The following is a 25,541-nucleotide window of genomic DNA, read 5'->3' as shown; positions in this document are numbered from 1 at the left end:
TGAGGGGAGAATTAGAGAACTAAGTGATGCAATCGAACAGAACAATAACTGTATCATAGGAATTCCAGAAGAAGAGAGAGAAACGGGTTGAAGGTATACTTGAACAAATCATAGTTGAGAACTTCTCTGATCTGGGGAAGGAAACAGACATTGAAATCCAAGAGGCACAGAGAACTCCCTTCAGACATAACTTGAATGGATCTGCTGCATAACATATCATAGTGAAACTGGCATAAAACAAGGATAAAGAGAGAATTTTTAAAGCAGCTAGGCATAAACAGGCCTTAACATACAAAAGTAGACACATAAGAGTAGTAGCAGACCTACTTACTGAAACTTGACAGGCCAGAGAGGAATGGCAAGAAATCTTCAATGTGATGAACAGAAAAAATATGCAGCCGAGAATCCTCTACCCAGTAAGCCTGTAATTCACAATAGAAGGACAGATAAAGGTTTTCCCAAACAAACAAACCTGAAAGAATTTGTCACCAGTAAACCAGCCTTACAAGAGATCCTCAGGAGGACTCTGTGAGTGAAATGTTGCAAGGACCACAAAGTACCAGAGAAAACACTACACGCATAAAACCTACAGATATCACAATGACTCTAAACCTATATCTTTCAATATTAACACTAAATGTAAATGTACTAAATGCTCCAATCAAAAGACATAGGATATAAGAATGGATTAAAAAAAAAAAAAAACAAGATCCATGATCAAGGGGGATTTATTCCTGGGCTGCAGGGCTGGGTCAATATTTGAAAATCAATAACTGTGATACATCACATTAATAAAAGAGAAGATAAGTACCACATGATTCTGTCAATAGATGCAGAAAAGACACTTGACAAAATACAGCATCCTATTTTGATGAAAATGCTCGAGAAAGTCGGGATAGAAGGAATATATTTAAACATCATAAAAGCCTTTTATGAAAAGCCCACACCTAATATCATCCACAAGGGGGAAAAACTGAGAAGTTTCTCCCTGAGATCAGGAACACAACAGGGTTGTCCACTGTCACCACTGTTGTTTAACATAGTGTTGGAAGTGCTAGCATCAGCAATCAGACAACAAAAGGAAATAAAAGGCATCAAAATTGGCAAAGATGAAGTTAAACTTTCACTTTTCACAGACGACATGATACTCTACATGGAAAACCTGACAGACTCCACCAAAAGTCTGCTGGAACTGTTACATGAGTGCAGCAAAGTCACAGGATACAAAATTAATGGACAGAAATCAGTTGCATTTTTATACACCAATAATGAAGCAACACAAAGAGAAATAAAGTAACTGATCCCATTCACAATTGTACCAAGAAGCATAAAACACCTTCGGAATAAACCTAACCAAAGATGAAGGGTCTGTATGCTGAAAACTATAGAAAGCTTATGAATGAAATTGAAGAAGACACAAAGAAATGGAAAAATATTTCATGCTCATGAATTAGAAGAATAAATATTGTTAATATGTCAATAGTACCCAAAGCAATCTACACATTAATGCAATCCCAATCAAAATGGCACAAGCATTCTTCTTGAAGCTAGAACAAACAATCCTAAAATTTGTATGGGAACACAAAAGACCCCAAATAGCCAAAGTAATATTGAAGAAGAAAACCAAAGCGGGAGGCTTCACGATCCCACACTTTAGCCTCTACTACAAAGCTGTAATCATCAAGACATCATGGTATTAGCACATAAACAGACACATACACCAATGGAATAGAAGAGAGACCTCAGAACTGGCCCCCAAATGTATGGCCAACTAATCTTTGACAAGGCCGGAAAGAGTATCCAGTGGAAAAAAGAGAGTCTCTTTAACAAATGGTGCTGGGAGAACTGGACAACAACATGCAGAAGAATGAAACTGGACCACTTTCTTACACCATTCACAACATAAACTCAAAATGAAGGACCTGAATTTGAGACAGGAAACCATCAAAACTCTAGGTAAGAAAGCAGGAAACAACCTCTTTGACCTCAACTAAAGCGATTTCCTACTCGAGATATCTCCAAAGGCAAGAGAATTAAAAGCAGAAATTAACTATTGGGACCTCATTAAGATAAAAAGCTTCTGCACTGCAAAGGAACCACTCAGCAAAACTAGAAGGCAACCATTGGAATGGGAAAAGATATTTGCAAATGACATATCGGACAAAGGGCTATTATCCAAAATCTATAAAGAACTCACCAAACTCTACATCTGAAAAACATATAATTCAGTGAAGAATGGGCTGCAGACATGAATAGACACTTTTCTAAAGAAGACATCCAGATGGCCAACAGACACATGAGAAGATGCTCAATGTCCCTCATCATTAGGGAATTACAAATCAAAACCACACTGAGATACCTCCTCATGCCGGTCAGAGTGGCTAAAATGAAAAAATCAGGAGACTATAGATGCTGGAGAGGATGTGGAGAAACGGGAACCCTCTTGCACTGTTGGTGGGAATACAAACTGGTGCAGCTTCTCTGGAAAACAGTGTGGAGGTTACTCAAAAACATTAAAATAGAACTACTCTATGACCCAGCAATAGCACTGCTAGGAATTTACCCAAGGGATACAGGAGTGATGATGTATAGAGGCACTTGTACCCCAATGTTTATAGCAGCACTTTCAACAATATCCAAATTATGGAAAGAGCCTAACTGTCCATCAAGTGAAGAATGGATAAAGAAGATGTGGTTTATATATACAATGGAAAACTATTTGGCAATGAGTAAGAATGAAATCTGGCCATTTGCAGCAATGTGGATGGAACTGGAGGGTATTATGCTAAGTGAAATAAGTCAGTTCAGAGAAATACAGATCCCATGTGTTTTCACTCATATGTGGATCTTGAGAAACTTAACAGAAGGCCATGAGGGAGGGGAAGGGAAAAAAGTTACAGAGAAGGGGGAGGGAAAACCATGAGACTCTTAAGTACTGAGAACAAATGAGGGTTGATGGGGGATGGCGGAGAGGGGAAAGTGGATGATGGGCATTGAGGATGGCACTTGTTGGGATGAGCACTGGGTGTTGTATGTAAACCAATTTGACAATAAATTATATTAAAAAATAGAAATGACAAAGTTAGAAATGACAAAGTATTATAAATTCCTTTACTATTTTTCAAAAAGGACTCTGATAAACAGAATTAAATTGCAAACATCATTGATCTATTACGTATATTATTTCCTGCGGAGAATTTAATAAAAGTAATAAAAGTAAGTTTTACTTTCAACATCTAATATGTTGATCATCATTTTTTAATCTAACCAAAGGAAACAGTGATTTAAATGTGAGGCTTTAAGAGTGCCTGGATGGCTCAGTATATTAAGCTTCTGCCTTCAGCTCAGGTCACGATCTCATGGTTCGTAAGTTCAAGCCATGCATCTGCCTCTGTGATGAAAGCTCAGAGCCTGGAGCTTGCTTCAGATTTTGCATGTTCCTCTATTCCTGCCCCTCTCCACTCACATCCTGTTTCTCTCTCTGTCAAAAATAAATATTGAAAATATAAAAGTAAATAAAAATAAATATGTGGTTTAGTGTCCATGGTTGACTGTCAACAGCCTAAATTGATATGTCACACCATAATCACCTAGCATGCCAATAATCTATAATTTGAAATTGGTCTATGAGAGATCAATGAGTTGATCTCTTGACTATAAAAAGTGTTAATCTCTTAACCAAATAAAGACAATTAACAAAGAACTTAGGATCAAGTAAAGTGAGTTTCATTTATGCTATGACTATCATCTACAGTCACTTTTCAAACCAGTGTATCAGTCATCTCAAGGGCTCTCCTTAGCAACAAAATAACATAAGACAACATAACATAGATTTGAGGCATGAGTGAAAGAAAACTATATGTAGTGGATGCTATAAGGGCATTTTAATTTAGCAGAATGTAATTTAGCAGAAATTGTACTTTGACCAAGTAACTGATATTGCTTCTCTTGTATTCATGTTTTGGTGCATAGTAAAGCCTCTCTAGTCCAAATGTCTATACCTTAAAGAATTGCTACTTAAATCTATAAATTGATTTAATCATTTAAAATATAATATTGTATGGGGCGCCTGGGTGGCTCAGGTTGGTTGGGCATCTGACTTCCTCTCACAGTTCGTGGGTTCGAGCCACATGCCGGGATCTGTGCTGACAGTTCAGAGCCTGGAGCCTGCTTAGGATTCTGTGTCTCCCTCTCCCTCCGCCCCACGCCTGCTTATGCTCTGTCTCTCTCTGTCTCTCAAAAAGGAATAAACGTTATTTTTTAAATAAAATATAATATTGTGTAATTTTATACATTAAAATTAAAAAATGTGAAATTTAGAGACATAAAGGAGTAATTCCAAACATAATTGGGCCTCAGTTTCTCTCTTGTTGTATTTCTTCAATATGTAAGTAATTTTCATCTATTCTTTCATATTCTTTCTCAGCAGTAATAAAAGTACCATGTCTCAAAAGTGGGTGAGAACAATAGTAGATGTCACTGTTAAAAAGAAAAGAAAAAATGCACAGGCAATTAATTGGGGAAATTCTGGGTTAGAACACGTTGAACTTTGCTGCAATATATCTCCGAACCTTTAAAGCTAATATTAATTACAAATCCAAGGAACACAATTTAGAAAAAATTATCCTAAGTAAAGGTATCACTTAGCCATTAAGTATTTGCAAGGGACATATGGTTGTCTAAATGAATCCTTAAGGCAGCTTAATAAGCAAACTGATGGATCTGCTTAGTCGTCTTGCACTGGGTCTTAAGATCACTTGAATGATCAAAGACTCAAATTAATTGCCCACTTTAGATTTGTTGATTCCCCAATACTAGATTTGGTGGTGCATAGCCTCTGATTCAGCACCAAATATTTCAGAATAGATAACTTACTAGACTTCTTAGGTTTCCATTTGTGTGTGTGTGTGTGTGTGTGTGTGAACATGCATACATAGTATTTTAGCAATATCCAGCACTTCTGATCTTTATATTCTTTTTTTCTTGAGTCCCTCTATCATCTTTTACAGTTATTAGTATTATCAGCACTTGGCAAGTATACTACCAAATGTTAACTTATGGCATTCTCTACATGTATGAACAAATATCAGGAAGAAAATAGAGAATGACATTTTTTTCTCCCTATTGCCATTGTGATTCCAAGCGTTAGTACGTGTTTGGCATCCTTGTTTAATAGTCTGCATTCATTTTAACAAGTTAAAGAAGCTTATTCTTTTAAACTTAGTATTTTTCATTATTTTGAGGTTCATTAGTATAACAAGAGCACTTTCAATTTAGAAAATACCAACTGAGTCCAAAGACATGGATTTGAGTCACATATGGGGCAGCTAATTTTGTACAGAAAACATATTTTGTTTCCCACTATGCCCTTTGTCATTAACCAACTCTCTAACAAATGTCTTTTTTTTGTGATAAAGGGAATACATCACTGTTGCTTTTTTTTTTTTTAAGAAGCAAGCAGGATCATATGCATATGTGGGCAGCATGCCTGTTCATCATTATTAATTAACATCCTTAACCATACTTCTAAACACATAATTTACTTAAACTCTCCCAAGGGATAAAACTCAAGATCTAATCACATTTTAACTAAAGGTCCATTTTAACAAATCAATTTCAAGTTTTTCTTTCTCTTATACAAGTATCAACCTTTTTAACTGAAAAATACAATGTGAAGTATTACAACAAACATAAAGGTAATTCATAGATTCATGGGCTATTATTATCTGCTAAAATATAATTACTTTTTATTTCATAAAATAATCTCATCCACCTTATTAAAGTGAATTTAAATTATAATTCCATTTTTCTTCTTAGAGCAGATTGTAAATTATGGTACAGAATTTCAATTGGAGTAGATAAAATTGCAGCATTGCTTCCAGTATTTTGTCATTTAAAAATAACAGTGACAACTTATCTTGAAGAAAAGTTTTAAGGTTTGACTAATGTTCTTTATTTGTGAAATGTAATATATTTAGCAGTTGAAAGTAGAGGCAAATCTAATCCTAAGGAGTATTGTCATCATAGAACTTGAAAGAAAGATTGATTTGATACTTTCCTATCTTATGTTCAATATAAAATTCCATTTTATTTGATTTCTCAGGAATTTCATATATCCTTTAAACATGACAGATGATTATGTGACAAGAAAAATGTCTTATGACCCAAAACCCAAAACTTGAGCAAATTCTATGATTTCCAAGATGATAATGGACACTCCTACTTTACTGAGCTCCATATTGTACCGATTGCATGCTTTTTGTCCCTTAATTAAAAGACCAAAATATCTTCCTCATGTGTATAAATGTTTTGCTTCAATGTTCCACTTAGTTGCAGATGTGGTCAACAATCATATTCTAGATAGCTACAGAAATGATTAAAAATTTTTCAGAATTATGGGCGCTTCGGTGGATCAGTCGGTTAAGCGTCCAATTCTTGGTTCCAGCTCAGGTCATGATCTCGTGGTTCATGGGTTCGAACCCTGTATAGGGCATTATGCTGGAGCTGCAGAGCCTGCTTGGGATTCTCTCTCTCCGCCCCCCCCCTGCCCCTCCCCTACTTTCTCTCTCTCTCTCTCAAAATAAATCAATAAACTTAAAAAATTCAGAATTAAAAATTGAAGTTATTTTGTAGGTCTAAATTAATGCACTTAGTAAAAGACTCAAGCCTATAATTTAAATTTCACTTTTAAGAATATTTTTAATTACTTGGGAAAAATAAAAGGGAGGTTTTTTGACATGGATAAATAGGGAGCAAGTCATGGTATTGTGGAGTCTTAAACTTATACATAGGGGTTCTCTTTAACAAAATGATACAAAATTAATAATATAATTTGGTTTAAAAATATTAATTTATAGAGAAAAAATAATCACAACAAAGGACAAATTTATAAAAGCTGATATCACAAACATTGAAAAATCCAAGAGAATAGTATATGTGTGTTAACAAACTGCTTGATATGTCTAGAATACTTCTTTCCAACATTTTTTGGCTGCATATCATTTGATTATTCCTTCATATGACAATGATTTTCAGACCTCTTCTAAGGTCTATACAAGTGAGGTGTCTTAAGCTTAAATTTCATTAGCTTTATAGTAGATCTGCCTCTGTTTGTATCAGTCATTTGATCACTGTGTGGCTGTTCAAATGATCTACATTGCGACAACATACTGTTTCAAAACTACACATCTATATCTATATCTATATCTATATCTATATCCCGATATCCATAAATCTATCATTTTATCTATGTATACATATTTATGTATACACACACATAGAGACTACATCTCATGCCATTGTTGTTATATAAAGTATATTCATTTTTTTAATGTTTGTTTTTGAGAGAGAGAGAGAACCAAGGGGAGGGGCAGAGAGAGAGAGGAAGACAAAGAATCCCAAGCAGGCTCTGCACTGTCAGCATAGAGACCAACGCAGGGCTCGATCTCACAAACCATGAGATCATGATCTGAGCCAAAATCAAGAGATGAATGCTTAACCAACTGAGCCACCCAGGCACCCCAATATGGGATTCATTTTACTTTTGCAATGTATGTGAGGGCAAATGGCTCCTCAGGAATGATGTAAGTTATAATGGAGATAGAGTAGAAAAGGATATTTATTTTCTGCAAATAAATTGATATTATAAATCCCTTTTCCCTGCCTCCCTCAATATAATATAATATAATATAATATAATATAATATAATATAATATAACATAACATAATATAATATATAATAAATATATAATGAATATATAATTAGTATATAATAAATAATATAATATATATACATACATATATATACATATATATATATATATATATATATATATATATAGTACTCAACATTATATAACTCACTATCTAGATCTATAAAATACAGGTGAGATGGAAAGGCTATTTAAGGAATGAATTTTAGGCGTCTTGAATATATAGTTTTTCATTAAATATTTGGTTATTCATGAGTAAATGAACTAACAAATAAGTGGGTGAATAATACAGCTATCCTTACCTCCGATTTTCTTTTCCCTCAGTGACTGCTTTTCTTTCATTCTTTTGTCCATATATCGCTCTTCCTATCCCCAGTTTTGTAATGGAGTCTGGTCTGTTCTGGGAAGCAGTACATAAAGGGTAACATGAATGTCAGTAGTATAACATAGCTATATGCAATAGGATTAGCTCATCATTATGGGCAGACAAGTTTGAAGAGTCCAGAGAGATGCTTTTAAAACTGCTTAGCAGTATTTTTTATACTATTTGAAAAGGGTTCCCTGGTTGAATTAACTCTTCATAAGCTCCCACTGCAAACTAACCACATATATTGGATACGAAGACACAGGTGGTCCTACTCTAAATAAACCTGTTTCCCATCTGGACAGCACCCCTACCTCCCCCAAGTCTAACATGTTCCCCTCCTGCCCCCTAGAGGACCTTAGCCACAGCACACACACCATTTTTGTCCTCTGGCCTCCTGAGTTGTTTTTCCACTGTATTGCCTTCCCTTCCTCAGGATCCCAAGGTTGCCTGTTCTTCATACCCTTTTTCCTTCTCCTCCTCCTAAAGACCCAATCCAGGTTACTAATTCTCACACATACCTTTAAGACAAAAGACTTATCTTCTAGTTTTTGGATCTCTTTTAATTTATTATTAGTTGAATAAGCCAAGTTAATTTTAAGAGTTTACTGGACTATAATTTAGAGCTTCTTGGTAAAGCAAATCTAATGTTACAATAAAGATATTGTTTATCTGACAATTTACAAGTCTAGGCTGCATCTCATGTCACAGTTCTGTAAAGTATAAGAAGCAGGCACTATAGTTCAGAAAAAGTTTTAAGTTATATAACTTTTAAGCATTATTAACCCAGAAAGACTTTTGAAGAAAAAGAGACTAGAATGGCACAGAGTTAAAAATAGATTTGGTACAAACTATAGTATCATTTAATTCTCCATAAATGTTAGTTTATAAAAATGACAGATACAGTTAAAACTTTTAATGTAAGTATATAATTCTTGAGGACCTTGACTAACTTTGAAAATATACATTTCATTGTCTATGTCACCAGTTGATACACACTTCAAAGTTACCACACACCTTCTCTTGTAAATGCATTTTTAAAATATTGTTGCCTTTTCAGAACCATTTAGGCCTCTCACCACAAGTAATCCTTATACAAAAACAGAAGTAATTTTAATAATTCATAGAACATTTGGAAACCTGTCATTTAACAAGTTTATGAAAAAAGTTAATTTCACATTTTTTAGATATTTTATTGAAATTATTCTGACTGTTACATTCCTATGGTTACTTTGGGAGAATAATTTATAACTGATGGGAATGGAAGTGTATGTGTTAAGTAATTCAGTTGCACTGTTCAAAAATTATAAACATCTTTGATTAACATATCATTACTTGTTGTGATGAATTACAAAGCCTTACCAACATAGCCTAGCCACTTCAGCATCTTCTGTAGAATAAATGGTCCAAGAATGTAATACATGAAATGTGAGGCTGGAGTCATAAGTTATTTGGTATTTAAAGGAAAGTCTAGAAGGCTGTCCTGTTGGGATCATGACCCTCAGCCAAGCAGGTAATATTTCATTGATACTGAACCTAGAGCACCAGTGAAATGGACGAGTTGAAAGTAGGCAATGCTCCAAGTGAGGATCAGAACCTCCACACTGGTACTAGCAGTATGTACTAGTGGTAATAGTGGTGTCAATCAGATAACTAAGGTAGATGGCTAATTGTACAAATTAGATCACTAGAATTAGACTTGGAATAAGACTTGTATTTGTTAGATTCACCTCAAGACACCTGGTCTGAAAGGACACTGAATCTGAAAACTCCTTAGTTGACATGGTGGAGATTTTTAAAGGATTCTTTGATATGACAGAATTAAATTCAGTTTGAAAGTAAAGCTCCTTTTAGTGCTTTGAAGAACAGTAACAGAACTAGAAAAGATGGAGCCTACTGATAATAACAACATTCACAGTAGAAGGAATACAGGAACAATACATTATTTTCATTGCCAATTTTGTGTTATACTATGTTGTATGATAACCTTTCTATGCTTCAAACACTCTTCCTTCACTATGTAGCCTGTCAGATAAGCACAATAGAATCAACAGTGTGCTAGGACATCTGGTTGACTCAGTTGGTAGAGCATGCAACACTTGATCTCAGGGTTGTGAATTTAAGTCCCATGTTAGGTGTAGAGATTACTTAAAAATAAAATCTTAATTAAAAATCAATAGTGTGCCAAATTGCATCTGTGGTTTCACTTTATTTAGAACTCCATCAACAAAGAACAATTAATTGAAAATTTCAAGACATTTTTTTACATGAAAGTAAAATGAGTCACTGATCTTCCTTTTACGTGAAAGAAAATATAAAAGGAATAGTGAAGAACAGCTGTGTCTTGGCAAATGAGAAAAATTCTTGGCTTTTATATTTTATCCAATTACAGAAACTGACATTCAGCTAATTTTCAGTAATGATAAAATAAAAACTATTCAATCTTAAAAGAAAGCAGAAATCCTATGTTGATTATCTAAACATATATTTAACCATTTAAAATGAGGTATCTGCAGTACTCTAGTCAATGAAAAATGACTCAAAGTAGCCATTTATTAAAAGCTATGTTGATTAAACCACAACCATGGTTGTTTAAAAAACAAAAAGTAAAGTGGTTTTCTACATCTTTCAATGGAATACGCAGTATATTTGTTATCATACATCAAGAAATATAACTGATTTCACAAACTATACAAAAGTTAAGTCTACTTAGCTCATAGTCATACCTTATAATAGAAATAAAGAGGCCTAAAAATAAAGAAGGCTCTGAGTGGTAAGCAATTAGCCCAGGACTCTTTAAAAATGTATATTTTTAGGGGTGTCTGGTTGGCTCAATAAGTTAAATGTCCAACTTCGGCTCAGGTCATGATCTCGCAGCTCATGAGTTCGAGCCCCACGTCAGTATCTGTGCTTCAGATTCTGTGTGTCTCTCTCTCTTTGCCTCTACCCCCACCTCAAAAATAAATAAACATAAAAAATTAAAAATGTATATTGTTATCAATCTTAATCTATTGCTTTGGAGAAATTATATTATTATTTTCTTATGTGTGTGTACTACCTAAATTTAGAGCAGTAGCTGACCCCTATTTCTTGAAAAGAGATAACATAGAAGTTTGGATAGAATAAGAAAAAAATAAACTCAATCTCCATGTTAAAAGAAATAACAAAAAATAATTCTTGTTTCCTCAGCAACCAAAACCTCTTTGACTCTTTCACCTCACCAAGCAACATCTGAATAACTCAAGCTAAAGCCTGTCCTTGGGAAACAAGGACAGAATCCATTAATAGTATTATGATCTTGCCATGCTTTTAAGATACAATTTTCCCTGCTCATGTCCTTTCATGACATTACAGGTAAATAACACACTGATGAAAAACCTCATCCGGTACGATTTGCAACTACTCATCTGCAGAAAAAAGACTACAGTAGGAGAAACAGATTCTTTAGTAAGAACAGCACCCCTGAAAACAACACTACATACCTTTACTCACTTAATTGCACTAATCAGAGCTCAGTGCTTCAGTAAAAGTTCAGCTATACATATGAGGCCATCATTCCAAGGCTTTTATGAGAGAATTTCAGCTGTAGTTTCTGTCCACGGCAAGCGTCGGTAGCTATTCAAGCTGAAAGAGAGAGAGAGAGAGAGAGAGAGAGAGAGAGAGAGAGAGAGTCTTATATGGCATGATTACCAAGCATTTTCCCTACCCCTATTTAATTACAGAGGTTGTTAGAGTGGTCAGGAATTCCTGTTGAAATCTTTCCTTCATTGAAAGCCCTTTCTTGGGAATTTCTCATCAACCCCTCCTTGGGCTTTTTTTTTTTTTCTCAGAGTAGGGAATCATTGAAAACTTTTCCCAATTATTTGCCCAAGCATTATAGCAAATTTCTAACATTTTATTATTTTGATAATGTTGTAAGGCTAGTCCTGGCACTAAAACAAAACAAAACAAAATAAAACAAGAAAAACCAAAATAAAACAAAACCTTCCAAGTCATGTACAAGAGGGAATGGAGAAATGCTAGTTTCCTTTCACAGGTACACCCTTCACAAAGTCTCCTCATCTACAGTGATGTAGAAGGTAAATGATGTTGGAGGACTTAATACATCCTTCTAAGCTCTCACTAACAGCACTCTCTAGTGTTTCTAGTGGCACAATGCATTCTATTATCAGCCAGGTATGGTATTTCTGTAGTTAAACTACTGAAAACATAGATCTTTGGTTAAATACCAAGTTTTCTCCCATTCCTGTAACTTTAGCTTCTGGATAAATTCATTTGCCTCTGTGTACCTGCACCATTTCAGCCTCATTTTCATTTGTGACTTGAATGCCTCAATGCTAGAAATATCCACCAATTAAATGTCAAAGTGTCTGTACAAATTATGATAGTAAAAATGTTTGGAATTGAGAAAGTTCTTTTAACTCTTCAAGGCACTTCCATACACATTATCACTTTTATGTGTCACAATATTGTTCCTCCTCCCAGAAGCACACATGTATATCTGTTGTTCTAAGAAAGAGAAGTAGAATGATTTCACTTGGGATAAAATGTAATAATAGTAATTGTTGTGATGAGTATCAGGTCTTGTATGGAAGTGTAGAATCACTATATTTACACCTGAAACTAATATTACACTATATGTTAACTAACTGGAATCAAAATAATAACTTAAAATAAATAAATACATAAATACATAAATACATAAATAAATACATAAATAAAATTAATTCTTAACTAAAGTTTTCTCCTGAGGTAGTCCCTAATCCAATAGGGTTTAAGTTTCTTTTTTTTTTTTTTTTTTAATTTACTTAAGGGGCACCTGGGTGGCTCAGTCGGTTAAGCGTCTGACTTCCACTCAGGTCATGATATCGCAGTCTGAATTTGAGCCCCACATTGGGCTCTGTGCTGACAGCTCAGAGCCTGGAGCCTGCTTCGGATTCTGTGTCTCCTCTCTCTGCTCGTTCCCAGCTTGCACTCTGTCTCTCTCTCAAAAATAAACATTAATTATTTTTAAATTTTACTTAACATCTTTATTTACTAACTCTTGGAGAGTGATAGCTTTTTAACTTAATGTCAGACACTGTGCTAAGAATTTCAGGTGCATTATCTTATTTAAATATTAGTCAATAATTTGAGGAAAATGAGGTTGTATCCCCATTTAAAACTTTTTAATGTTTATTTTTGAAAGAAAGAGAAAATGTGAGCGGGGAAGGAGCAGAGAGAGAGGGAGAGACAGAATCAGAAGCAGGCTCCAATCTCTGAGTTGTCAGTACAGAGCCCGATGCAGGGCTCGAATTCATGGACCAAAACTATGAGATCATGACCTGAACCAAAGTCGGATGCTTACTTAACCGACTGAACCACCCAGGTGTCCCATCTCCATTTTTAGATAACAAAATTGAAACTTTTTAGGATAGCTCATTGTAAAATATATATAATTCAAGTGTCATATGTAATTTAAAATTTTCTAGCAGCTACATTTAAAATATTGAAAATAAACAGGTGAAATTATTTTTTAGTAATATGATTAACCAATTAGTCAAACTGTTATCACTTCATCATACAGTTTATATAAAAATATTAATGATAAAAAATAAAAATAAAAATATTAATGATATATTTTAAATACATGTGTGTCTGTGCATGTGCTAAGTCTTCAAAATAGGGTGTGTATTTTATACTCACAGCACATCTCAATTTGGATTAGACACACTGCAAGTGCTCACTAGTCTCCTGTGGCTAGTGTCTATCTTTTTTTAATGTTTATTACGTTTGAGAGAGACAGAGAGCACACACACACACAATTGGGGGAGCGGCACAGAGACAGGGAGAGAGAGAATCCCAAGTAAGCTCCACACTGTCAGCACAGAGCCCCACTGGGCCACTCAACCGCATGAATTGTGAGATTATGACCTGAGCCAAAATCAAGAGATGGCTGCTTAACCGCTTAACTTAGTGAGCCACTCAGGCGCTGGACTAGGGTCTATCTTACTTCACAATACAGGTCTAGAGATTAATTTGCCCACAGCCACACACCTAGAAAATGTGAGAGCCAGGGGTGCTTGGGTGGCTTAGGTGGCTAAGCATCCTATTCTTAGTTTCAGTTCAGGTCACAGGTTCCTGAGGTGAGCTCCGCGCGGGTGGGGGCGGGGAGGGGGTCGGGGGGCTCCAAGATGACAACTCAGAACCTGCTTGGGGTTCTCTCCTCTCTCTGTCCCTCCCTGCCCCTCTCAAAATAAATAAATAAATATTAAAAAAGAAAGGAAGAAAATGCCAGAGCCAGAACTCCAAATTTGGTCTAACACCAAAGTTCTTTTCTGAACCACTGGGCATCACTGCCTCCTCCTAACTGCAGTTGTTGCTGATGGTTAATATTTTGTTTTTAAGTTTATTTATCTAGAGACAGAAATAGAGTAGGAGTGGGGGAGGGGCAGAGACAGGAAGAGACAGAGAATCCCAAACAAGCTCTGCACTGCCAGCAGGGAGCCCAATGCAGGGGCTCCAACTCACCAGCCATGAGATCATGACATGAGCCAAACCAAGTCAGATGTTTAACCGACTGAGCCACCCAGGCACCCCAATGATGGTTAATATTGAATACTGAAAAATATCATAATGTAATTTATCCAGTCTTACATTTTTATGACCACATACACGCCTACTTAGTCAATAACAATGATTTATTGATTGTAATATTTATATACAATGTACAGTGCAAGTTGTGGACAACACAAAGATGAATGGGATTTTATGCAAGATAACTATCAAATGATGCAAAGTACCTGTTCTCATCTATCTGTATGACCAGTGCATTCTCTCTGCAGAGTACATGGTAAGGCAAATTGCAATCAGACTGCTTGATAAGGGGTATTTCAATGTAAGGGCAATTGAAACCTAAAAATATTTTATTTCCTTCATCAATCTCATACTGGTGGTTTCACTAGTGAGATGAAAATGAACATGAAAAAGAGCTACCAATGCTCATCTCTTTGACTTTTTTTTTTATATACTAGGTCTCCCTGACTGATCAACCCCTCTGCACATTAACACTTTCTCAGTTTTCATCAATTCTTACCAGCCTGATAAACATCCTTATCCACTGAAGTATTTGAAATCTCTTCTGGGATCTATTCTATAATTATATAATGGCTTCATAGATTAATCTTCATAAATTAGACATACTTCCATGTTTATAGGGTACACATTACCATAATTTCCCTTTTCTGATTTTAGCAGAACCCTGTATTAAGTTCCAAACTGGAAGACTGAACAAACAAAATGCAATATATGTCATTGCTCCTTCATGCCATTTTCTCCAGAAACCAAATTCACACAGTTCCCTTTTAACTTTTGAGGGTTTTTGTTAATTATATAACTTTTAATGTAAAGCAAATTCTGAAAACTTGTAGCCACACAATTGGAGGACCATATGCAGAGGGTCAGCATAGTAGAGTGGAAATGACATGGGTTTGAATTTCCCAACCTATAATTTATACCTTTAGAACCTTGGGCATTTTATCTAGTCTCTTTGAATCTGTTTCCTCATTTCTTTTTATTTTATTTTTTTTATTTATATATTTTTATAGAGAGAGACAGAACACAAGTGGGGGAGGGGCAGAGAGAGAAGGAGACACAGAATCTAAGCAGGATCCAGGTTTTGAGCTGTCAGCACAGAGCCCAATGCGGGGCTCCAACTCACAAACCGGAAGATCATGACCTCAGCGGAAGTCGGACCATTAACCGACTGAGCCACCCAGGTGCCCCATCTGTTTCCTCATTTCTTAAAAAGAAAAAGAAAGTGAAGCTAATAATAGCTATGTCACAGAATGTTTTTGAGGATTAATAGGACTGATGGTACATAAAAGGCATTCAGTGAAGGAGTCCTGCTCTTTGTACACAAATCCAGCTGAGTCCCCATCAGTCCTTTTAGAGTTAGAACACTAAGAGGAGAGCTTTTGCCAGGTGTCCTGGCTTTTGGTTATTCCATTGGTCATTTATGCCACCATCAGACAGAACACAGGAAAAGAGAAATGGGAAACATTTTCATTATTTTCAGATGTGGATTTCTGTCAGTCTTATCAGCAAACTAAAATTTTCAGATGATTTTCTGGTTTACTTAGTTCAACTGGTAGTCTCCTTGGTCTGTAAGTAATGTTTCTACTCTACAGAGATAATTTTCTATTGGACTATACACTTGAAACTAAATGCTGTGCTGTATATTATAGAATAATACAGATTAACTACAAAGCAACCATGTAGCTGAATTTAGGAGTTAAGACACTCTGAATGGAAATCCAGAGTCTGTTACTCTTCACCTCCATGGTCTTGTGCAAATTATCTGTCCTCTATGAACTTCAGTTTCAGGAACTGTAAAATGTAGACAATAATATTAATCTCTTGAATCTGTCAGGATGATAACTAAATATTTCATAATACTCACTGAATAGGTCTATCCTGTGCATTGAATTTAGATGGAGATTTTAAGAAATCAGTTAATTAGTGTCTAAAGTAGATGTTATAAATGATTATCAGTGCTCTGAGAGTGACTCCATGGCATGGCTTTGCCACACTGTCCTGGATTAATCAGTGATTTTATTTTCATTGAGTTCCTGCCATTCTCTATGGCACAGTCTTATCCAGAAGTGCAAACCACATATCAGAACTGTAACCATTTGACAGCTTCTGATTTCATCTCCAAGATATTTTCCTAGCTACCAAGAAGAGGACAGTGCATATGCTGGATACTGTGAATTATGAAAGCAGAGTTACAAGAGGAGTAAAATGTAATAGTAAGTATTTCAGTGTGTCCTCTTTCATGAAGATCAGACTGAACTGCAGTGGTAATGACGCTCTCAATGGAAACTTTACATGTTAAAAAAAAAAAAAAAAAGAAAAGGTAAGTGATGTGAGAATTATTTGAACCAAAGTGCTAATCTTTAAAATATATCAGAACTTGGAATGAAGGCAGTTATGAAGATGGAGATGGACATACTAGGGAAATAAGTTGTAAAGATTTTCCCTTCCATTAAAAACAAAAACAAAAACAAAAACAAAAACTTTCCACAAAAAAAGCTATTAGAGAAAATCAACTCATGATAATTAGCAATTTTATTTTCCTTCTTGATGTTCTACCTTACACAGATGCATTCCCCCTTTCATTCAGTAGACAAAAATAAAAATGAATACTGTGCTCTTGGCACCCAAAAACATTATCTACTTTTTTCTCTTATTTCAGAAAAGACAGCCTCCTCCTCAAACAAAGCAGAGCACTAGAAAGATAAATTTTTCTCTTGATTGAGCATGGAAAATGGATTTTTCCCCTAAAACCCTACACCTTTCTAAAGAGGAATTTAGAAATTCACCTGGTTCATTGTTTGGCCTCTGGGTACATTGAAGGACTTGCTTTTTGGAGTAAAAATCAGAGAGGACCAGCTGGGATGGTTTTGGTTGTTGCTATTAGCTTTTAATCTCATGACAGGGACAGGAAAATTAGACCTGTTTCTAGATATCCACGACCCGTCAGAGCCATAGGCCAGCCAAACTGCCTCCCCAGGCTTTAGTGTTCTTGGGAGACCTGGCACGTCTATGCCCACCCTGGGGTCACTGACTAGTCAGCCTGAGCATGCTGGCAAGCACCAGTCTTGCGGGCGTAGGGCTAGGTTCCTCCCTCTCTTGCATCCTTTCCTACCTCAGGAATGTCTGCACCCGCAATGCTGCTGGGTCCCAGGCAGCGAAGTGCTGGACCTCGCTAAAGCAGCCTAAAGCCCGAGACGTGCTTATTCGCATACATACTTGCTATCTGGAGTAGACAAATACTAGATTTTCCTCTTTATTCCCCTCTCTGCCACCCCCAGACTATCAATCTGAAAGGCAAGCGAGGTACTGAAAGTGGCTCACAGTTGAGTATGAAATATGCAGACACAGTCTATTGGCTCCAACTTCGATTTGGCCCGGCTCCTGTCCCTACTTCCACTAGTTTTCCTTAAGTATCCTTTGTATGAGAAAATGGTGCTTCTGGAAGCTTGTTCTCTAGCTGGAGTCCGGGCATTCAGGCGGATCGGGAGAAAAGCACACATAACAAAAATGAAATAAAACTTCTGTAAGATAATGTGAGTGAGTTAAGCTTAAAAGAAAGCCAAGACATAAGCGAGTGGAGGACCGAAAGGAGCAATGCATGCCCTATTTTTTACTATGCAAAACTCGCAGCCGGAAAGTAGAACGTTTTCCCCAGCCCGGGTCTAGCACGTGAGCGTGCAGCCAGCGTACATTGTGCTGCCTTCGCGGGGCGGCAAACAGTAACTTCATAAGATTGCCTCCATCTCGCCCCCGCCCTTCTCCCCCATTCCCCGTCAGCCAGGGGTGTGTGTGGGAAAAGGTTCCTGGAGCTGCGAGAGATGTGGGGTGCAGAGAGTGGGGAACCGACGGGGGTACCCAGCCATAGGTGTTGCGCCATCCCCTCCCAGCAGGCGTCCCGGGCACTGGTTTACTTCTCCCCCCCATCCCCGCCCTCCACTCACTCACCCCCTTTCCTTCCCCCTTCTTCCCCTCTATCTAGTACCTCCCCCTCGCCTTTGAAAAGGGCTGGCTTGGCACAGGCTCAGTGCAGACGGTGAACAGTCAGGGCAACAGGAGCCATGAGCCCGAGCTACGCGCAGAAACCGGCACGACAAAGCAGAAAGCAGCCTAAACAGTGCGAGGGGTGACTTTAGCAGCGGCGACACAGGCAGCCCAGGAAACCCCGGCTTTGTGAACAGTCGTAGAGACAGCCTCCACGACTCCAGCTGCTCCACGGATTGTAAGCTGTGGCGGTAGAGCCCGCTACAGCAATCACCGTCTCCGTGGAGCTGGAGGAAGCCTTTTCCCTTTTTTACTTACCACCTCATTCTACTCTAGAGGCTTCTTTCACTGGGTAAGTAACGGCCCCGGGTGAAGTGCGGCCTGTGAGGCGTGAGTACCACACTTAGTGCGCGGAGGTTTCCTGCTGTCCACCCCTGGAGTCTAGACTATAACAAGAGTGGTTTTAGAGATGCTTCTGGTGTCTTCCCTTCCCCCTTCCCCAATCTGTTGGAGGTCAGAGAAAGGACAAAAAAAAAGAGGTGAGCGCAGATAGCATATATTCCTGGCACTGTCACTGCTTGGCTTGGCTTGGTTACTTTGCGAAAATTCTCACTTCTGTCAGAAAAGTGTCCGCTCATGAATTTCCCCGACATTGGCCCTGTAAAAAGGTATTTTCACTTTAATGGATACAGCCAGCTTAAGCGAGGCTGAGAGAAATTCTATGATTGGGGCAAGTGCTGAGAAAAGATCACACCCGGGACTCTGGCTAGCCAGGTTGAGCTGCCAGAGCTGAGAGGCAATGCCTGGAAGCCCAGAATCGGGCTCAGACCTCCTACAGCCAAGCTGCTGTGCTCGTATCTCTGGGGGCTCGGGGTTTGGATCCCTGCCAGGCTGGTTCTAACCCTTGGGGACCCGAATCTTGGCGCGGAGTGAAGGATATCGCAGCGCGCCACAGAGCGCACAGGGTCCCCCAGGACCATTATGCCTGGCGCTGGCCTCCCTGCCTTTTCTTCCCGCCCTACTTATGGACCTCTGCTCAGCCAGCACCTGCTGAATGTTGAGATAGTAGGTGGAAAATTCTGCCTAGCTTTGAATTACTTATAATCGCGTAGCCGAAAAACACCATCCTTTCCTCAAGGAAAGAAGAAGAAGAAGAAGAAGAAGAAGAAGAAGAAGAAGAAGAAAGAAAGAAAGAAAGAAAGAGTAGCCAAACGCAAAAGGGTTCCTCTTTAACTAAAGAAATGACTTTTACTCCCTTATCCAAAAAAAGAAGAAAAAAGAAAACAAAACAAAACAAAACCTTACCTCGTCCATAAATGAATGACGTTTAATAGGATACAACCGAAAAACAGTTCATCTCTCCACAAAGGAATTGTTTTTTTTAAGCGCGTAGTCATAAACATCCCCCTTTTTTGAAAACGAATGCCTCAATAAAGACATCATCAGAAAAAGGTTACTTTTTAAAAGCTCATAGCCGCAAATGGGTCCTGTTCTTTAGAGACTTTAGAAGAGCAGAGAGGCAGTGTGTCTTCGGTTGGAGACACTTAGGTATGAGCGCTTGGCCACAAATTGACTTCCTCTCCTTGCAAAATAAGGGGGAGGGGAGGTCTCTTTCCAGGAGTGTATAGTGGGAACCACTTCCTTTCCTCCTCTAAGGAAAGACGTTTAAAGTTCAACTGAAAATGCCTCTCCATTTCCGTAATGAATTATTCCGGGTGTTGCCACTTTGGCCGCCTATGCAGTTTTGGGTGCCAGGCGCCCGGGTGCGTGTGTACAATGCGTGTGCACACACGTCTGTAGGAGGGCCCTCCCCCTAGCATCTCCCAGTGGAGTGCCCTTCCAAAATGTTGGCTGGGGGCTGGGAATCGAAACTTGCGCCATTGCGGCACAAACCCACAAGGCAAAGATCGAAGAAGAGAAGAAGGGCTAGGTTAAAAGCATAAATAAAATTAAATAAGAAGAACAAAACGAAACGAGGTCCCTGTGTGCAAATATCTCACGGTGGCAGGTAAACCTAGCACAATAGCTGTACGAAGGAAAATACGTAGAAGATAGTGTTTAAAAATCGGGATAAGCAGGGAAGTGGAGAGAAAATATGGGGAGGGGGCGATGGTGTTAAAGGAGACGCTTGGGTGCTCCTAAGCGCTGCAACAAGGAAACAACCAGAGGAGAGTGCAGAGAATTCTGCACAACATAGAAGGTAGTGGCGCTTTATAACTAAAGCGATTCTTCCTCCCATAAAAGGTTTAAAACAGGTGTGACTCAAAAAAAGGGGCGGGGGGAGGCGAGGGTACTTGCAGGCACCTTCTGAACTTGGTAACGACTGGATGGAATTCCACTGGTAATCTTGTTTGAAACAAACTCGCAAGATCAGGGCGGGAAATCTAAGCCTCAGAGCTGCCCTTTCGCCTGCGTAGATTGATGGGAGGGGTGGCATTTGGAAGCAGGTAGAAGTAATAGTTTTTGTAGACGTTTCCCCCTTCCCTGCCTTTGTCTGGTTCAACCGAGAAAGAGCGGTCGATGTGCGGGCAGATTTGATAAATGAACCAAGAGATAGACACGCTAAGGTCTAAAGATACCTTTTTCTCCCTCTGGTAAATTAAGAATTGCCTTGCGCAGCTCGCGCGGGGGAGTCCAGCCACAACTGCCACCGCGCTGCTCGTGCCTAGCGGTAAGGGAGCGCCTCCGCTAGCGAGGCCCAAGAACCTTTTTCTCCAGTAGCCTTTGCAGGGGCAGCCCCCACCCCCACCTCTGGCAATGATGTCAACCCAGGAGAGGCAAGGCAGGCCTGGAGTAGGCTGAGCAGGTAGCCCGGGTCGGGAACGCAAGCAGCCCTGCCCCGCGCGCTCCCGGTGCGCAGCCGCTGTCGCTTGCTTTAAGCCTCCTTGCCGCGGCGCTCCAGCTCTCGGCCCCTCCTTGCTCACAAGCTACCAAGAGGCGCGCGGAGACCTGGGAGGCCAGGGCGACTTTTGCGGGCCAAGATGCAGCTGGTTTTGAACCTCAGGATCAACCACAGGTTTAGGGTCTTCCCGCGGTCCTAAACTTTTCTTTCCTCTCCCCCACCCCTGTTCTCTCCCCCTTTCAGTTTATATCTTCACTATTAACTGTGAATTTACTTATTTAGTGGCATTTTGGAGGGCACGTTCTTCGGATAAAATAATAGTAGTTACCAGTGTTAAATTCCCGCTGTTTTTTCTCCTTCTTGGGTGAAAAGGAAAGGGGATGTGAAGACGGGCGTCTTTAAAATCCCGTGGCTGTCTTTTCTCATGCAACCCAGCAAGCTCCCTAGAAAGCTAAGAGGTTCCTCTCCGCAAAGAAATGCTGCGGTGGAGGAGGAGTGGGTCAATCAAAGGCGGTGGCGCTGAATGAGGAATACCCTTAACTGAAAGAGATGACTGGAACTTGGGAGTTGTGAAAAGAAAGGTTCTAGTTGCTGCTGCGGGGGAGGAGAGGCCACCATGCACCATGCTGCACAGTCACTTATGGATATCGGCGCGCCAAATTCAGAAGATTCGGGAATAGGATTTTCAAGAAGGAAGCTTCCTTTCTGAGTTTCCTTTTTTCGTTTTAAGGAGTAATCCACCGGCTTTCCTGAATTGGAGTCTTATCCATTTCCCCTGATTGCCAACAATCCTTTCTTTAGTTATGGGAGAAGGACCACAGTGCTCAAGTAGAGAAGGTTGCACTGGGCAAGAGGGAGGGGACATAGGACAAATGTAGGCGATTGGGTCTCAGAACTGTTTACCTTCCCAAGGAAATTACAATTTCCCAAAGGAAATATAGCGGATTAAAACAAACCGCTTACCTACTGTATTTTGGTTTTGAGGCAGGTGGAAAATTTGGGGGAATGGGAGCAGGAGCAAATAATTCTTATGTTTTGTGAATCTAGGGTTTTGTTTTCTTGTTCCCTTTGATGGAAGGCTTCCCTTACGTGGTATATCAGAAAAGGCAGCAAACTTATAGTTTGGAAACGCACAGTTGCTGTGCGTTTGAATTACAGGAATGGGAAGGAAACTCAGACCAGTCATAAACACACATTCATTTTTTAGAGTTCAAATATTTGCTGAGGGTTGAAAGGAGTCTTCTTCTTCCTCTTCTCCTTCTCTTCCTTCTCCTTCCTTACCCTTCCCCTCCTCCTCCCTTCCCCCTTCTCCTCCTCCTCCTCCTCCTCCTCCTCCTCCTCCTCCTTCTTCTTCTTCATCTTCTTCTTCTTCTTCTTCTTCTTCTTCTTCTTCTTCTTCTTCTTCTTCTTCTTCTTCTTCTTCTTTCTTCAAATCACCAGAATGCAATTCTGATGGACGCCCAAGTAATGTTGGGTTTTGGCAGCTGGGATCCATGGCAGAATAGATTCCAAGTTTCACACTATTTATTCTCTTGGTATCCAAAACTTTATGTTTTTTGCAAGATAGAAATTCCTAATAGAGAGCTTCTAGAATGCTGGTGGCAGGAAGAAATCTGGTAGGGGACTTAGAAAGCATAAAATTCTCCTTTCTCTGTGCAATCAGTCCACAACAGCCTTTATCCAGGATTTATAAGTTTCTGGAGGCATGAGGGGAGCCACACTGACAAGGAGACTTTACATTAACCACTGGCTTTAACCTACTTTGACAAAATATGTTTGGTTGCCACATTTTCTATTAGTATTATGGGAAATTATTTACAGCATAAAAATTTGAAATCTAATTTTCTCCAGTAATTTTGCTTCACATATTTAATGTAAGTTATTTCATTTTTAATGGTTATTTATTTATTTTTCAGAGAGAGAGAGAGAGAGAGCAAGCTCAAACAGGGGAGGGGCAGAGAGAGAGAGAGAGAGAGAGGTAGACACAGAATCTGAAACAGGCTCCAGGCTCTGAGCTGTCAGCACAGAGCCCCTTGCCAGCTCAAACCCATGGGGGATCATGAGTTGAGCCAGTTGGACCCTCAACCAACTGAGCCACCCAGGCGCCCCTTGCTTCACATATTTTAAAGCAAGTATCATCTGATTATTTATTCACCAAATAATCCACAAACATTAATTAGTCACCTACTGTGCCAAACAATGTACTAGGCACCAGGAATACAAAAGAGAATATGAAAAAGTGGCTTGATGCCTCTGTGAGCCAGGAGACTCTTACAAATGTATGATACAATGTGATGAATGTTTGCATTGAGCATAATGTAGGAAAAGATTAATTTTGCTAAGAGATTGAGAAAAGATTCATAAAGAAGGTGTTTCTCTGGCTTTGAAAAATAAACATTCCAAGGCAATGGCCAGCCAGGAAGCAGAGTTGGAAGAGCTTCACACAGACTAAGTAAGGAAAGGTGTGAAGGTCCTGATGCCCCACTGTGGAGTTAAGAAGTGTGCATCTATTTTGTGGACACAGACCACCTTTAAAGATATTTTCTTTCAATCAGATATGTTAAAAAGAAAACAGGATGAGAAAATTGGGTAGTAGGTGGCACACAATAGAATCATTCTTGTTGTTTGCCTTTAAATGAATGTTCGAATAAATTAATGCATGTGGAAAAACGAGTGGAAGCAAATAATTAAAAAATATACTGCAACATCCAGAAAAGAGGGTGAATTAATGAAGAAAGCCTGAAGTATAACTAAGAAAGAAACAAATGCTAATTTGGATGAGAAAATTTATCTTTAGTCATAGTCATCTATCCACTGTATCTTTATACTCATCTTCTTATCCTAGGCTTCCAAATTTCCTATCTTCAATCATCAGAGTAAACTTCTTGAGCCGCTTGCAAGCACACTTATGTTCACCGTACTCCATTTTCCACACAACCCTCTGCATCATCTCTCCCATCCTTACCCACTTCAGCTTTCTCTCTACCCACAATTAGTCCCTTAATCTTGGCTTTTTCCTCCCTTTAGGCCCAACAAACACCTCTATCTCTATTCTATTTCCTTTGCTTGTCAGTCTTCCCTCCCTGTTTATTCCCTACTTTATCTACTTAGGTTATTTCTCTATTTATCCCCATTTTATTTCCTCCTTCCCACTAGCTACTTTGGACTCTCTTCCCTTTCCCCTTCAGTGACATCAAAGCTAACAAAAACAAAACAAAACAAAACAAAAAAAGGAGCATCTACTTCAAACTCAGATTTGCAACATTTTTCTCACCAAGATTTCTTGCTGTGTGTGTCTTTTGCTTTTTTATTTCAAACACAAATTATGATGGAATTCCTTAGATTTTTTTTTTTTTTTTTACTATGCCTGAAAATGTCTGTTATCTTTTGGCTACAAGTAGGGAACCAAATATTGTAAATTGGGAAATATTTCCAAGTTTTCTGAATTTCTCATTACACTTTTCTAAAACTATTTCTCTGCATCCCATCCTTTCTCTTGTGTGTTCTTTTCTCATTCTTCTTACGTTTTCAGTAAATATTTCTTTAATATTTTCATTTCCCTCTCCTTTTTGCTTTGTGGAACTGTCATAGTGGCTCAAATTTATATATTTTGAAAGGTGTTCCCCTTAAACTCTCCCCCACACACACAGAATTTTAAGGCCTTTGTCAAAGCATGTTCATACCAACGTATACAGTTACCATGCCAATTTTCGGAGGCACAGGACTCCTTGTTTCTTTACTACATTCTTAGAAAGTTATTTTTGTGTGTGTGGAAAAAAGGACAATTCTTAGGTCATCCATATCTCTGCATGTGGTAGGGTTGGCTGAAACTTTACTGGGAATTGAAGAGGGAAAAAAAGAGTATACCATAAAAGTAAATGATGCATTTTTTCATCAATGACATATGTAACCTTTACCTTTGGGGAAAATGAAATATATAAGTACATTTAATTATATCTATTTTATATTATAACATTTGAAATTACATGTCTTTGTATGAGCAGAGTTCTATATCTAAAGATTTTATTGCTCTTTCACTATCCAGAATGAATAAAACTAGGTAAGA

General features: G+C 38.5%; 1 protein-coding gene and 1 long non-coding RNA gene across 7 annotated transcripts in view; one reads left to right on the top strand and one right to left on the bottom strand.

The window, feature by feature from the left end:
- Positions 1-3,095: 3,095 nt before the first annotated feature.
- LOC109257552 (uncharacterized) lies at positions 3,096-21,314 on the bottom strand. The gene is made up of 4 exons (XR_002076017.2): positions 21,213-21,314; positions 11,559-11,700; positions 8,015-8,107; positions 3,096-3,481 (listed from the first exon to the last, which is right to left on the bottom strand). It is a non-coding gene; the product is annotated as an uncharacterized LOC109257552 (long non-coding RNA).
- The window catches only part of PCDH11X (protocadherin 11 X-linked), a 154,863-nt gene continuing 147,988 nt past the window's right edge, over positions 18,667-25,541 (top strand). For 5 of the 6 annotated variants that reach the window (XM_053891437.1, XM_053891436.1, XM_019433708.2 and 2 more), the window contains exon 1: positions 18,667-18,985. The gene's annotated coding sequence lies outside the window, so the exon portion shown is untranslated. Of the gene's footprint in view, positions 18,986-21,543; positions 21,650-25,541 lie in introns of those variants that run through there. The other variant, XM_053891435.1, reaches the window with a different exon arrangement.

The sequence above is a fragment of the Panthera pardus genome, unplaced genomic scaffold (genome assembly GCF_024362965.1).
Source record: "Panthera pardus isolate Hobbes unplaced genomic scaffold, ASM2436296v1 HiC_scaffold_27, whole genome shotgun sequence".
Taxonomy (NCBI): Eukaryota; Metazoa; Chordata; class Mammalia; order Carnivora; family Felidae; genus Panthera; species Panthera pardus.
The sequence above is the reverse complement of the archived record's forward strand: the minus strand, read 5'-3'. Positions and strand labels throughout refer to the sequence as shown.